This window comes from Anguilla rostrata, chromosome 8 (genome assembly GCF_018555375.3).
Source record: "Anguilla rostrata isolate EN2019 chromosome 8, ASM1855537v3, whole genome shotgun sequence".
In the NCBI taxonomy this organism is placed as follows: Eukaryota; Metazoa; Chordata; class Actinopteri; order Anguilliformes; family Anguillidae; genus Anguilla; species Anguilla rostrata.
Window position 1 is genome coordinate 29,376,102 of NC_057940.1, and position 13,607 is coordinate 29,389,708.

At 41.7% G+C, this 13,607-nt stretch overlaps 2 long non-coding RNA genes across 2 annotated transcripts; both read right to left on the bottom strand.

The window, feature by feature from the left end:
• Positions 1-6,369: 6,369 nt before the first annotated feature.
• On the bottom strand, positions 6,370-8,566 carry LOC135261362 (uncharacterized). The gene is made up of 2 exons (XR_010331889.1): positions 7,945-8,566; positions 6,370-7,834 (listed from the first exon to the last, which is right to left on the bottom strand). It is a non-coding gene; the product is annotated as an uncharacterized LOC135261362 (long non-coding RNA).
• Positions 8,567-12,938: 4,372 nt separating this feature from the next.
• Positions 12,939-13,570, bottom strand: LOC135261366 (uncharacterized). The gene is made up of 2 exons (XR_010331890.1): positions 13,438-13,570; positions 12,939-13,010 (listed from the first exon to the last, which is right to left on the bottom strand). It is a non-coding gene; the product is annotated as an uncharacterized LOC135261366 (long non-coding RNA).
• Between the last annotated feature and the right edge of the window lie 37 nt (positions 13,571-13,607).

The window sequence follows — 13,607 nt, forward strand, 5'->3', positions numbered from 1 at the left end:
AGCATGAAATGTTGACTCATATGCCGGCTCGCCTGAAGGCATTACACCCTTGTCTTCTTGCGTGCGCAGATGTGACTCACCAAAGCAAACAAACTGATTTTCATGAATGAAATTTCCACTGCAGGATAAAAGAAGAGACCCCTTCCTCCATTGCAGGGGCAGTGAGAAACTGGGAGTGATTTGCACAGGAGGATGGAGGACCAGTGTGAGGTATCTGAGTGCACATCTGAGTGCAATCGATACTGCTGAAAAATCTCTGCCCGTTTATGGGTAAACACCCATAATTGCTAACACATTGCTTTCAAAATGGATATACTATGGCTCACCATTTGCATACGTAAGCTTTGACAAGAATTTACCCCTGAGAGAAGAATATATAATTTGCAAATGTTAATGTTGCAAATTATGTTAATGCAGCTAATGTTTTTTTAAAATGCAAGCAATTTACATGGAGCTATACAGTATATCACATGTACAAAACACCTCCAACTCACCTGTGTTTTATGAGAGTATTTTAAAGTATTTTAAACTTTCTAAACATAAATTTGGGTTGAATTTGAATAAAGATTGTTTTGTTTGTTGTATCTATGTTTTCAAAAAGAACACTGTTCTTTTATGGCCCTATATCTTTGCAGCCAAAATTCAAAACTCATGTGAATTATTTTTAAATATTTTCTTGTAGTCCTTAATGCACGAAAACGGCAACCAGATTTATTTCCCTAAATAGGATAATAAAGGATCACTTGACTGCAGTTGATATAATTTTCACTAACATGCATTTTCAATATGACAGATCACATTAATGGAAAATGTAAAATATCCATTATTGTACTGTGAACCTGTCAAATTTAATTCATTTCAGAGAAATGGTAAAACCATCTCATTTAACGTGGAATTCATTACAAAAAAAACAGTGTTCAGTTTAATTAACTGTCCTAAACCTCAGCATGGCAGCTTCTTAGGCATTCAGGACATAATTTAGGACTGATGTGTTGGTTCTATAAAATTAGACCATGAGTCATCATGTTCATAATAAAGTTGGTGGCCTGTAAAATTAAACATGACTTCATAGTTCCTAATAATGATGGTGTCGCTCAGGTTTTCTAAAGCAAATCCTTTAAAAATGGCTGGACAACTCGGCTCCCGTAAGAGACTGGGCACCTGGTTATTTTCACATTTAAGATCAGGAGCATGCCTTAAACCCTATAAAATAATTGTTGTGAATTTACAATTCATAAACTGTCCTTCTCCCTGAGAAATGAAAGAAACACCTAATTAGTAACTGAAAGTTATTTAGAAGCACACAAAGACTAAAAAAAAAGGTAAATGGATGTCAATTTAATTACAATTTGTACACCAAGTGGTCATTGTATCTTAGTTCTAACATATCAAAAATGTCTCTTGGAAGCAGGAAGCAATTAGAAAGGAGATAATCTGTTGCGTCTAAGTTAGTACGCATGCAGAGTTAATTTCTCGCTCACTGAGTTCACCATGGAAACAACTGACCTCTGTGAGCAAAAATAAAAGAACGATATCTTTCACTGCAATCAAAATGCTGAAAGGGGGTGCCTCGTTTTTGTCTGGTTAATTACTGTAGCCTCAAAGAGGCTAATTGGTGCAATCTAGTTTAATTAAAATCATTCCCATGTGAAGAAATTCTTAAAATGGACACTTCAAGGATGCCTGTCTGGCACATATATCTTTGCTCTCACATTAAAGTTTGCATTGACCCAAAGGCTTTAGAGGCGTATTCCAGTCAGGTCAATGTCCATTTAGACAATGTGAGGAGAGAGATAAATTGTTTGGTACAGCAATGAAAAATAATTGTAAGCGGACAATAGAAAGGCAGCAGTTCAACTGTCGATGCGTTGCAGCAAATAAACAGAAAAAAATGCTATTCTTCTTTCCAGACAGATAACAGAGAAAATACACACGCACATTTCTGCACACACACACAACACACAATTATGCAAATATTCACACACACACGCACGCACACAGATAGTACACACACACACACACACACACACACACACGCACACACACACACACACGCACACATATGCACACACACAGATGGTACACACATACACATGGACAACTCACAATAATCATGTGCAACAGACCAGTGAACCATACCACAGAGAAGGCAGGCGATGGAAAATGCCCTGTCCTTTCAAACCCTGTCCCATGTGGGGGTTCTAATGCGTGTATCAACACAGAGATGAATGTCATCTCCGCATCATCTCTCAGACTCTCGCTAGGGGAAGACAGTAGGGCAGTAACTGACAGGGTCACAGCCAGAGTACTACTGTGCTTCCAGAATATTCCACACAAGGCCTACCTCTTGCCTTCCCAAAGGCCTGCTTAACTGCAGAGAACAGAACGTGGTAAGGACAGGGAGAGGGTCACTGATAGTGTGTGTGTGTGTGTATGTGTGTGTGTATGTGTGTGCGTGTGTGTGTGTGTGTGTGCGTGTGTGAAAATGAAAATGCGTTTATGTGTGCATTTTTACGCTTGCTTGTGTGGATGGATTCGGACGTCCATCATGATAACACTCAACTCCCTGGTCTGGGAACATAGGTTGTGGTGAAAAGCATGAAAAATGACCTGATTGTTTTGGATGACGTGGATAATTAATTCACGTCCAAGCGAATCCCCAAAAGTGTTTTCATTTTTAATAGCGGCACTCTACAGAGTGTGCATTGCTCCCCATTCATTATTCATGGTCCATGTGCCGCGCCTGGACCAGAGGGTAGAAATGACAGAGAATAGATTTATGATTGGGAAGGAGCGCTTTAAGACTGCATTCGGCCAGGACTGTGTCTGGTCTGCATTAACAACACAACAGCAATACCATGTATGCAGCATTTCAGTTAATTGCTGCAGCTTCTGTTGATGTTGCTACGGCGGCTGCTTCTCCCTCGCGAGCCAATAGCAGGAGGCCTCTGCTCGCCAGAGTCACGAAGTGGTGTTCCCCTGTCACGGTGCAGATCTGTCGGGGGAAGGGGGGAGGGAGGGATGCAGAAGGGAGTGACTGAGAGAAAGGAGGAGGTGGGGACTCCTGCATGCTGCAGGACTGCGGTCTATGTCGAGTCCTGCGCTTAGCATGAAGATCGCCAAATACTGGTCACATACATCCATTCATATTGTGCTTTGTGACAATGGGCCAGCAACTTATTTTGGTGTTTTTATTATGGTGGAGGCCGCTGACTAAAAGCTCCCGTTAAGTTTATTCATTTTGTTTGCTCTCATGCCACAGCCTGAGGGTAATTCCCTGCATCGCGCAGTCCGTCTGTCCATGGAACATCAGGGGAGGGTCATTCATCCTGTTGCCTAAGCAACATTTACTTGATCCTAAGTGTTACGTGCAAAGTGCATATTTTCCAGCGTCCAATCCAGCCAATGTAATTACTTTATCCCCCACTTTCTGTGCCATGACTTAATTAAATTCTCTTCCAGAGTGTATGGCTGCTGCTGGATTTGTGTGTGAGAGAGAGAGGAATACCAGCTCTCTCCACACTATTTGCAATGTAAACTACACTCTGCACTTATGTTTACCCAACGTGTCATGCACACCCAAGGCAGTTGACATGACTGACATAAACCTGAATGCTTCAGTTAATATGATGCTGTTTTGGGAACGCATGATCCATGTAAAACCACCTTAATGTTATTGCATGGCATCACAATATAACAGATTGAAATGGTGAGTACAAAACTTTCAAAAAAAAAAAAGTATATATATATATATATATTCTATATACAAAGCGAAGCATGTTTGTATATAGAGTTTGTCCATTTAATGACTGAAGCTGAACATGTTTCATCCTGTGAAAGATAGCATTTTTCACCACAACTTGAAGCAGTAGTTCTATTTCACTCACATACTCACTGCACCAAAACTAACAGCATTTTTGCAAGTCTGGCCAACAAAGTATCTAGCAAACACAAACGGTATTTGATCCATTCTGAATCACACACAGTTAGTAATCATGTATTGCCTTTTATGTATCATCAATATTTTTTTAAGGGAACTCGTTATGAGGCTCAGATGATTTTCTTGGTTGAAAAATGTTCACCATGCACTAGGTTTGCATACACCTATTCTGGTGCTGGTGGATTATCATCAGTGTTTTCCCATGTCCAGTATAGATTTTGGTACGGTATTGATTATTGATCTCAAGCTTAAGTATATTGTTAAAATGCATAAGCATCTCTCCAGGCTTCATTCAGACCAGTACCTGAGGGAGACTGTGATACTGCTCATTTGTGAGAAGGTGAAATAGCTGGATAATGAATGTTAAGATTTTTATCTGAAGCTATATATCAAAACTATATATCACATATATCATATGTAAGGACATATAATTTCTATATCAGTATGCAATCAGAATATTTAATTTTATCAGTATGCAAATTATTTTAATAATACATTGCACAGTCGTGCCCAGTTTGATTTTTGAATATATTCGTCCTCAGACTGTTTTAAATATATTCTATGCAGCCATCGATCTCCTCTCCTGGAGGATACTGCGTGGATACTCACTGTTGTAAGTCGCTCTGGATAAGAGCGTCAGCTAAATGCCTATAATGTAATGTAATGTAATGTACAGAGGATGCCAGTTTTGACTGACAGGTCATTGGCTGTCAGAAAATGACTGATACACTAGGCCCCCCCTGGCCCAGGGTCCCAGGACTGACCGCCGCCCCAAGTCTTATTTCGCAAAGCACCCCAAAGCCTTTCACTCTGGGCCCTGAGTTTCCCCTGCCCTCCTGGGCACCATAATTGCGTACTCTGAGTCTGCAACTTCATCCCTTAGCCCTGCCTTTCTCCACATCAGTGTGACATTGCAGAAATGGTCACATGATCATTCAGCTCCTCATTATCTGAACCCTTTTGTTCTGAAACACAAGTGTTTTCATGCAACAGATGTGTATGGAACCACAACCCGTTGCAAAGTAAACCCCCCCAAAATAGTTTCTCTCTGTCCGTGCTCATCAATATTTCAGCGCTTCTGTCTCCGCTGGTGGGCTTCATCATGATTAATTCATCTTTCTTTTCCTTCCCCTGCTCTTGTTATTCTGATCCCGCAGCCCCCCGATCGCACCCGCGGCCCAGCGAGCATCCCACAATGCACCTGCCCGCGCGGCTCGTGCAGGGGAGCGTGTGCAGCTATTGCCGCGGTAACCTGAGCGCGCGCTTTTTCATTCGCGTGTCTGGGCTCCTTCTCTGCCACGCCATGCAGAGAAAAATATACCTGAGGGGGATGACACTAGGCCACTGGCACAGTGCGAACAGCAAACCACCGTTTCATACTGAGGATGCAACGCACATGTCTCCCCCACCTCTTTTAAAATTTCTATTATATAGCTCCCTTGATTTGTTTGAGAACCCTGTCCTACACGGGGAACACATATATTAAATGATTATGTGTGTTATGCATTAAATATCATCCATACTTCTAGAAAAAGAGAGGCTAGAGGAATAAGCTACAACCATCACACCTAGTACCTTCAAAAAATAAATTAATAACAAAGACTGTGGCACAGAAACAATTTTTGTGATTTTCCACATTTTGTTGCCCACTGGGTGCTATTGTAAAGTTCTTCAAAGTAATGATTTTGCGTACCTCAAAGTAACTCAACCGTTATCACATTAGAACAAAAACGTTTTTCTTGTTTATTAAGATGTGTTTTTTTTTGTTGTTGTCCTGATACAGGTTTGGCTGTTCTGTGCACCCCCATATTCCTTAATATCAGCATAAGGCATGCGAGTGCTAGGCGAGGAGAGACAATCCAGTTAGCAGAGAGATTTTCATACGTCACCCACGAACACCCAGTCACCCGACAGTGCAGTTCTAAGACTCCCCCACACTGCTGCCCAGCTATTGGGTATTGATCAGCGCATCATCTCAGAAAGCCTGCGGGGAACGCCAAGCCACTTCGCCATGGATCCGCAATCCACACAGCGCGCGAGGGAACGCAGCTCCCAGACATTCAGAGGCCGACCCTCGTTTCTGTGTGCACAGGAGCAGAAAGGCTTGTGTTTGATAGGTGCGTTTACATCTTAAAATAAAAACTCAGTTAAACTGAGAACAATAGACAAAGGGTTAGGGTTAGATGAAGGGATTAAAAAATTCTCCTACCGACTTATGATGTGATCCTTTTGTCTGTCTGCAGTATTTGCGAAAAAGAGAGCGCATGCGAATGCGTATTTACCCCAGTCGTTCAGTCAGTCATTCCGTGTGTGTGTGTGTGTGTGTGTGTGTGTGTGTGTGTGTTTGTGTGTGTGTGTGGGTGTGTGTGTGTGTGTATGTGAATGAGTGTGTGTGTGTGTGAGCAATTAAGGACTGGCAAACCCAAAGGTTTGTGTCAGGTTCAGGACAAGTTGACTTTTATTTCATGACAGAGAAACAGGTTTTGGGGCAGGCTGGGCCGATTATTATATGGCATTTTTCAGATTCAGTAAAGCATAAGTTAATTCATTCAGGATACACCTACCTGCAAATTAGAACACTCAGACTGTGTTACCCTGCTGAGAAAATTAGCTGCATGAGGAGACACTTTGCTACAGTAAGTGTATTTTAACCCAGAAGAGGATGTAAATGTCATTTATTTCTGGAACTGGAATGACTGTATTAAGACATTCAATCAAGTTAAACTAATGTGCATATAGTTTCTCAATTTTGTGTCATTCATACACTGGAAGACTCCCTTACAAAAAAATCACATCTTCGAACATCCAAAAACCACGTGAGAACATCCAACATGTGAAGAGGACACATGTGAACTATAAAAATAATCCCACTGATGCTTTTTCAAGTCACATTTTCGTTTCGTTTTCACAAAATTGTTGTTCATATTGTGTTGTTAAAATGTGAAAAATGAAAATGATGTATGTATGAAAATGTCAAGTTCAACTTTTTCCCAAGTGAATATTTTAATTCATATTTGAAAATGTTAAATTCACATGTGAAATTGTGATTTTCACATGGGAAAAGGCAAATTTTATTTAGTTTTTTCCAGAAGGGCTCACTATCTGTGCTACATTAGAAAAGGAACGGTAAATTATGGCCACTGGATACATTGATCTCCAGTCTTCCAATTAATGTGGCCTATTAATGGTCCAATATTATGTAGTTGTGAAAGAATATAAGGTCCATAGCTAAGCAAAAATGATTGGGTATTGTACAATTGTGTCCACTCTGCAACTGATTGAGCCAAGTTGGGCCGGTTACGGTAAGATAAGATTAACTTTGGGTTCGCCTTCGGTTTGGGTCAGAGGTGGTAAGGGTTGGGTGTTACTATCAGGTCCTTACACTATAGCATGCACATTCCATAGAAATTACACTTTTCCACTGCAGTGAATAATACATTACAGCTGATGGACTGTACATTGGTGGTCACTCACCATACACATTCCGTTAAATGACATCATCATACACAAAGAAAGCAAAGGCATGTAGAACTCATAGGTACACAAAAGTGGAGTGTTGAGAGATCCGGGACGTGGTTGTTTTCCTAACTTTGACAATAGTGTTCTGTCATTAATCTTGCAGTACGGAAAGGGGACTACACACATGCCTCGTTATGTAATAAAGTATAGCCCTTGCTGAATGTCATTACTGGACTCTGGGCTGTTGGCCAGGCCTTAGCCAAGCGTGATTACTGGAAATGTGGATATATTATTCAGGCTGTGAGGTAGCTGGCGCCGATAAGAGGGGACTTCCCGCCCCGATTCCCCCGCCAGCGGCCTTCGGGACCGCGTGAGGCTGAGTGTTGGTTCCCCTCTGTGGTTCAGAGCTCCATTATGTACAGTTCCCCAAAATCCCTGGGGAGACACAATCTGGCCTTCAGTGCTTGAGACAGACCTTAACCAGTGGGTAACAGACTCAGTACGCAGCACTGGCATGAATGCGCTCATACAGGAAGATGAGTTACCTTGGCTTAGATGGACCTCTGAAGACACCAACCTCCATAGCAGTCCCACAGTATCATACTCCGTCTTCGGCCGCTTCGTTGAAGAGAAAAGGAAAAACGTACACTCGTCACAGGACTGTCAAAAAAAAGAGAGAGCAAGTTAAGTTGTCCCTCTGTCTCCCTCTGTCTCCCAGCCAGCATGGTAATTAGATTAGGACCAGACGATGGGAGCACTGTGAATGTGTGGGAGCCCACAGAGAGCACGAGGCCCCGCGCGGTGTGAAAGACTCTGCTACAGAGTGGCAATTGCCTGGTGCGGAAAACAAACACCGCTTCCCTTTCGTATCCCACTCTGACTCGTCTAAAAGCTGCATGTGCGATATTAGCTGGTATTACAGTGGCAAATGGACAAATGGCAGAAGGTTTAATCAGGCTCGTTTCTGCCCTAAGAACATTAAGGGATACTGCCACTGCTGCACATTAAACACCCCAGAGCACGGAGGGGGTAATGACTACCAATGCCTGTCATTGAGTTGGTAGGGAGGATTCCCATAATACATACTACCAGTGCAATGGGAGAGTTTCTAATTACATTATAATACATTGCATTAGAAAAAGGCAATGTTATTTCAGGAATAGTTACATCCTATGGATTCTTCTGTGTTACTGATTACTAAAAGGCATGCTAAATCACTTAAATTCACTTATCTTTGGCTTTATTTATTCATACATTCAGTCATTTCTTAATTTCATAATCAGCTAATTCTTGCCCATACAAATCCCTTCTTTTGCACAGTGTAGAAATCATCACACAGAGGTGAGCACGGTCAATGTATCACAGCTCAGAAAGTCCATTAACACAATCGCTGGCTCAAAGAGGAGACTGGCCAACTCTGGCCTTCTCATTGGCCAGCGATTTCGCTGCCAAGCTTGTGAGAGTCCCGTAGCAGTTGTTAGAGGGAGAGAAAGTCTGAATCAGCCAAAGCTGCCAGGAACCAGGGGTCAGTTCATTGGCGGGATTACGGAAAAGCTTGTCCTGCTTTTCAAAAATAGCCCGGGTGGCTTATCCCTTCGCCGAGCACAGGTGACATGTTAGGATTAGCCGTAATCGAGGGAGTGGGCGGCGGCAGTCGTAGGAGACAGGGCCCTAACCTGTGTTCCCCTGTGAAGTCTGGGGTTCTGGGTCAGACCCGAGGCCAGGGGTGATGGCTCTGACTGCTGTGGGAGGCGAGGCAAAGAACAGCGATGGAGAGCAGAAGTGAGGACAGGCCTCTGAACTCAAGGCCAGGACCAGACACGACTGATATGCCCTCACTAAAAGTACTGTGGCTCAGATAGCTCCTTCTGCAGTCCAAGCTTCCTGGAATGGGTTTGTAACACTGCATGTAACACACGCTGTATGAAGCTGAAGAAAAGGGTGTTCCCTTACTCTCTATGGATAGCTTGACTAAGATGACTGTGAAAGGGTTCTCCTGAAAACACAGGTTGTCATGACAGACCACAACACAGTTCTTACACTTGAAACAGCGAGTCATTATAAATAATTGATTTACATTCATAATGTATATTGTGACACTACTGACATTTCCAGCATTCACTACAGTCAGAATACCTTTTGTAATGGTCTCTGTAATGGTCTCTGTTGATCACAAAACTGTCTAAAAAAACAATCCAGCTGGCTATGTCAGAAGAACAGCAAGATCCTGAGCCAGTTTACATAGCTCAATTAAAGATGTAGGAGTCTTAAGCATTGCTTCTCAATTTTACTATTTTACTTATGGAATCAGGGAGGAAAGCTCTTATTGTCCCTTGGGTGGGAACCCCCATGTGTATGGGGTGAATTAGGGGGCTTAACACAGGACTTACTGACCCTTCAAAAAAGAATCTGTCTGTAGACCACTTCTGTCAGGGCCCAGTTAATTCAATTATAGCTCCACATGTCAAAGCCATCACTGTTCCCTCCCTAACAGGACATTACAAATGGACAATGGCGTAATAACAATAAAACTGAATGATAATCAGATGAAATGAGACTGTGGCTAATAAAAGGAGACAAATGCATCTCTCTAGTCTGGACATGGTGTACTTAGTCGTGCATGTCAAGAAGACCCCATTGGTTTTAACTGAAATGGCTCATATTCGCCAGGCTGATTAATTGCTCGATAATGGCACGGACCAAACACATATTCAGATGGTCACCAGTGAATATCTGATTCATACTTGGATAAAGGTTGCTGAGGAGTCAAGAGGCATCAATGTAACTTCCATCTGAATCTCCTCCATGGTGGCATAAACAGAATGAATGATGAACCCTAAAAAGGTTCATGTTTATATTTTGTTTAAATCTTTTGTTAATGATGCCCTTCACTAGGGACATTTCCAGTTTAAAGGGACACTGCCTTACTGAAGATTGAAACTCATCCCCTATTACACTCAATAAATATATTTATTCCCACTTCACCACCCAACCACAAATAAATACATAAAAATGAATAATAATAAGAACCTAACCTGTTTCTGAACATTTCAGACCAGGAACAGTCAAAGACACTGGCCAAACACTGATACATTACACATCATAATGCTGAAGCAACTCTTTCTTGCTTGCCCGTTTTGCTGAAGCAACATTTCCTTGCTAGCCTGATTGCTGCCCATGTCGCCAGGCTAACTGTAATTTGTTTAAGTGAACGGCAAGTGGGCACCAACGAGAACCTCTGGCCCACTTAGCCGCTGGGGAACTGAAGAAGCTTGGGAGGAGAAAACTAATGGAGCAACGCGTTACATAAGACAATGAAAGTGCAACCCTGCCCTGAACTCTGCCTCGGAGACGAGAAAGGACGGGCAGTAATTCAATCTCCGTCAGTCTCACGCTCGCGTGGGGAGAAGGGTGCGGAGACAGTGGGAGCAGAGAGAACTAATGAAATCACCAAACGCTGAGCCAGAACTTGGTCCAAACCACACGTGGTGGGTCGCACTAGCGGGGGGTGGGGTGGACACAACACACGAGCCAGGGCAAGAGGACTTCAGGGTTATCCTTTAAGGCAGTGGGCTTCACTTCTCATAACATGTTTGACTGCTTGGAGAATCTCCTGTCCTCCCAGGCAGGGTTCTCAAAGCACCTGACAGGCCATAATGAGAAGAAACTAATGATGGCATCCCATGCAGGAAAATGGGATCCTCTTGTCAATGTTTGATGACTGTCCCAACTTCTCTTAGGATTTACAACATGTACTTAATAGCATTTTGCTTTTCGCGATCTGAGCATTTGGGTTCTGCAAGTACAACCTGTACGAATGACTATTTACAAGTCTTTTTACCATGGAGAGTTCTGGTAGTACAATGTCACAAAGCCTATTTCAAACAAGTTGAGTTCTGGTGATTTGTCTTCTTAGTGAACAAAATTAAAATTAATGAATTAAAAAGCTGTGGGTTCGGTATAAACCCAATCAAAGGTAGTGCTTGCATTTTTGGTTCATTCCCATGAAGTACATTTGACATTAGCTCTCTGGTCACGACTTGGTTTCAAACTTGGCTTCAGCCTTTGAAAGTATGCCTGGGAAAATATTTCACACACCAGTGAAAACTTAATGAAGCAATCTCGCATCTTACACCGCATACCCACTGAGAAAAAGATCACTCACAAAATAGCAGTTTATTGATGGAGAAAAACCTAACTAGAGGAGGCAGAGAAAACCTTACCAGTGAAACTGCAAGTTTGGGGCTGCTATGGGCTAAATCGGTCTTTCGGTAAAAGATTCACACTGTAGGTCTGTACTAGCCAACATAGACAGCTGTGTACTAAGCATGCATGTTAGGGGCTTGTGGGATTGTTATGACAAAACAAGGTGGCTGAATGCATTCATGTGTTTCCTGTGTACTCAGGCGCTGGTGGACAGAGACATGGGACTAGTTGAATGACAATTCATCTACCTTTGTAAAGAATGTCTAAAATAAATATGTTTCACCCTAGCACCACATTTTGTGCATGCTATTGGTTGTGCTGTCCCATAAATACATTTATAATCTACACTTCTTGATTTTCAACCTATTTGAAGGGGCCAAATGTCAAAAGTATGATTGTGATGGGCAACGGCACTTATCAGACTCTACAACTGTAAATGTACTGCATTTATATAGCGTTTTTTATCCAAAGTGCTTTACAATTGATGCCTCTCATTCACCAGAGCAGTTGGGGGTTAGATGTCTTGCGCAGGGACACTTCGACACGCCCAGAGCGGGGATCGAACCGGCAACCTTCCGACTGCCAGACAACCACTCTTACCTCCTGAGCTATGTCGCCTCCCCCCTGTACCAGTGGGCTTTTCAGATTCAGACATAATAAACATGGCATGACTGGGACGGCGGATGAAAAAATTACATTATATATTTGAGATTCAATGATGTCAATACTCATAAATTGTACTACTATTATTACAAATGAGAAATAAATAATTCTATTAAGGAAATTCTAGTAAGAACTTCCATACAAAAATTGCATAGGACTAAAACACTCAAATACATTTCAGGCTATGCTTGTATATCAGGAAATTAAATTAAACATTAAAATTAAGATGTTCTATATCACTAATGAGGCAAATGAATCTTAGTACAAAGCTGTTAGCACAAAATGCCCTCCTTGTTTTTAAGGATGGGGACCCCAGTCTTCTTCCTGATGGTAAGATGATTCAGGAGATGTGAAGGAAGAGCCATTACATATTCTCCTTTCTAAACTGTCTGCTCATAAAGATGCTTTGTGGTTATTTGTTGTCTCCCAATGATCTTACTGCTCTGTAATGTCACCTTCTCCAGCTTAATTTGCCTGGTGTTAATTAGAGCCAAACCAAATTGTAAGGTCAGTTTAAAATTAATATTTTAAAATGTACATTCTTTAAGATTTTTTTTTTTTAATGCAGCAATGCAACAATGCAGGCTCATTTATTACCTTGCAAAACTTTAGGGGATCCTGTACCACAGCTGCACAATCTCTGAATGAGGTATCAAGATGAGACAACACATTTTCCTTATTAGAATAGTTATTGTTAGAATTCATTATCATACGGTGCCTGGAACCTTCTCCGAAACAAGACCTGATGAGAGAGAGAGACAGAAAAGGAAAGTGAGAGTGAGGTCACATTATTCTCTTAATCAGATAAACTATGTCATACTTATGGGCACTTTAAAAACAAAGAATTATAGCATAATCACTTAATTGCAGTTCAGATTTAGTAGGTTTTGTTCAAACAACAATCACAGTAGTAGCCTATATATATACGTCTAAAAAAACAGATCCTGCGAAATATTTATTTGCATTTGATAGTTGCTTTATACTTGTGCGTGCATTCGGCTACAAGTATAGATATACAGTACGCATTACTGAAGTTATATAATTAGAATTCCTATGTTTTATTGTTCTTGCAAATAGGTCCAAGAAATCTCTTAATATTTATAAAACGCTATCTTCTCCGACTAATTGGTTCTAATCAATCTAGGGGGCTCTAGCACCGTTACACTTACCTTCATAATGAACACAAAAGTGCCGGAGGAAGATTTCCAGTGAAGCTGAATCATAGGCAAACGAAGGCAACCACATGTACAACCACACAGCTACCCAGCCAATGAAGGATGCTATACAGCACACAGCCCGTTGTTGCGTTAACATTTATACAGCGATGCCAATCAGCATA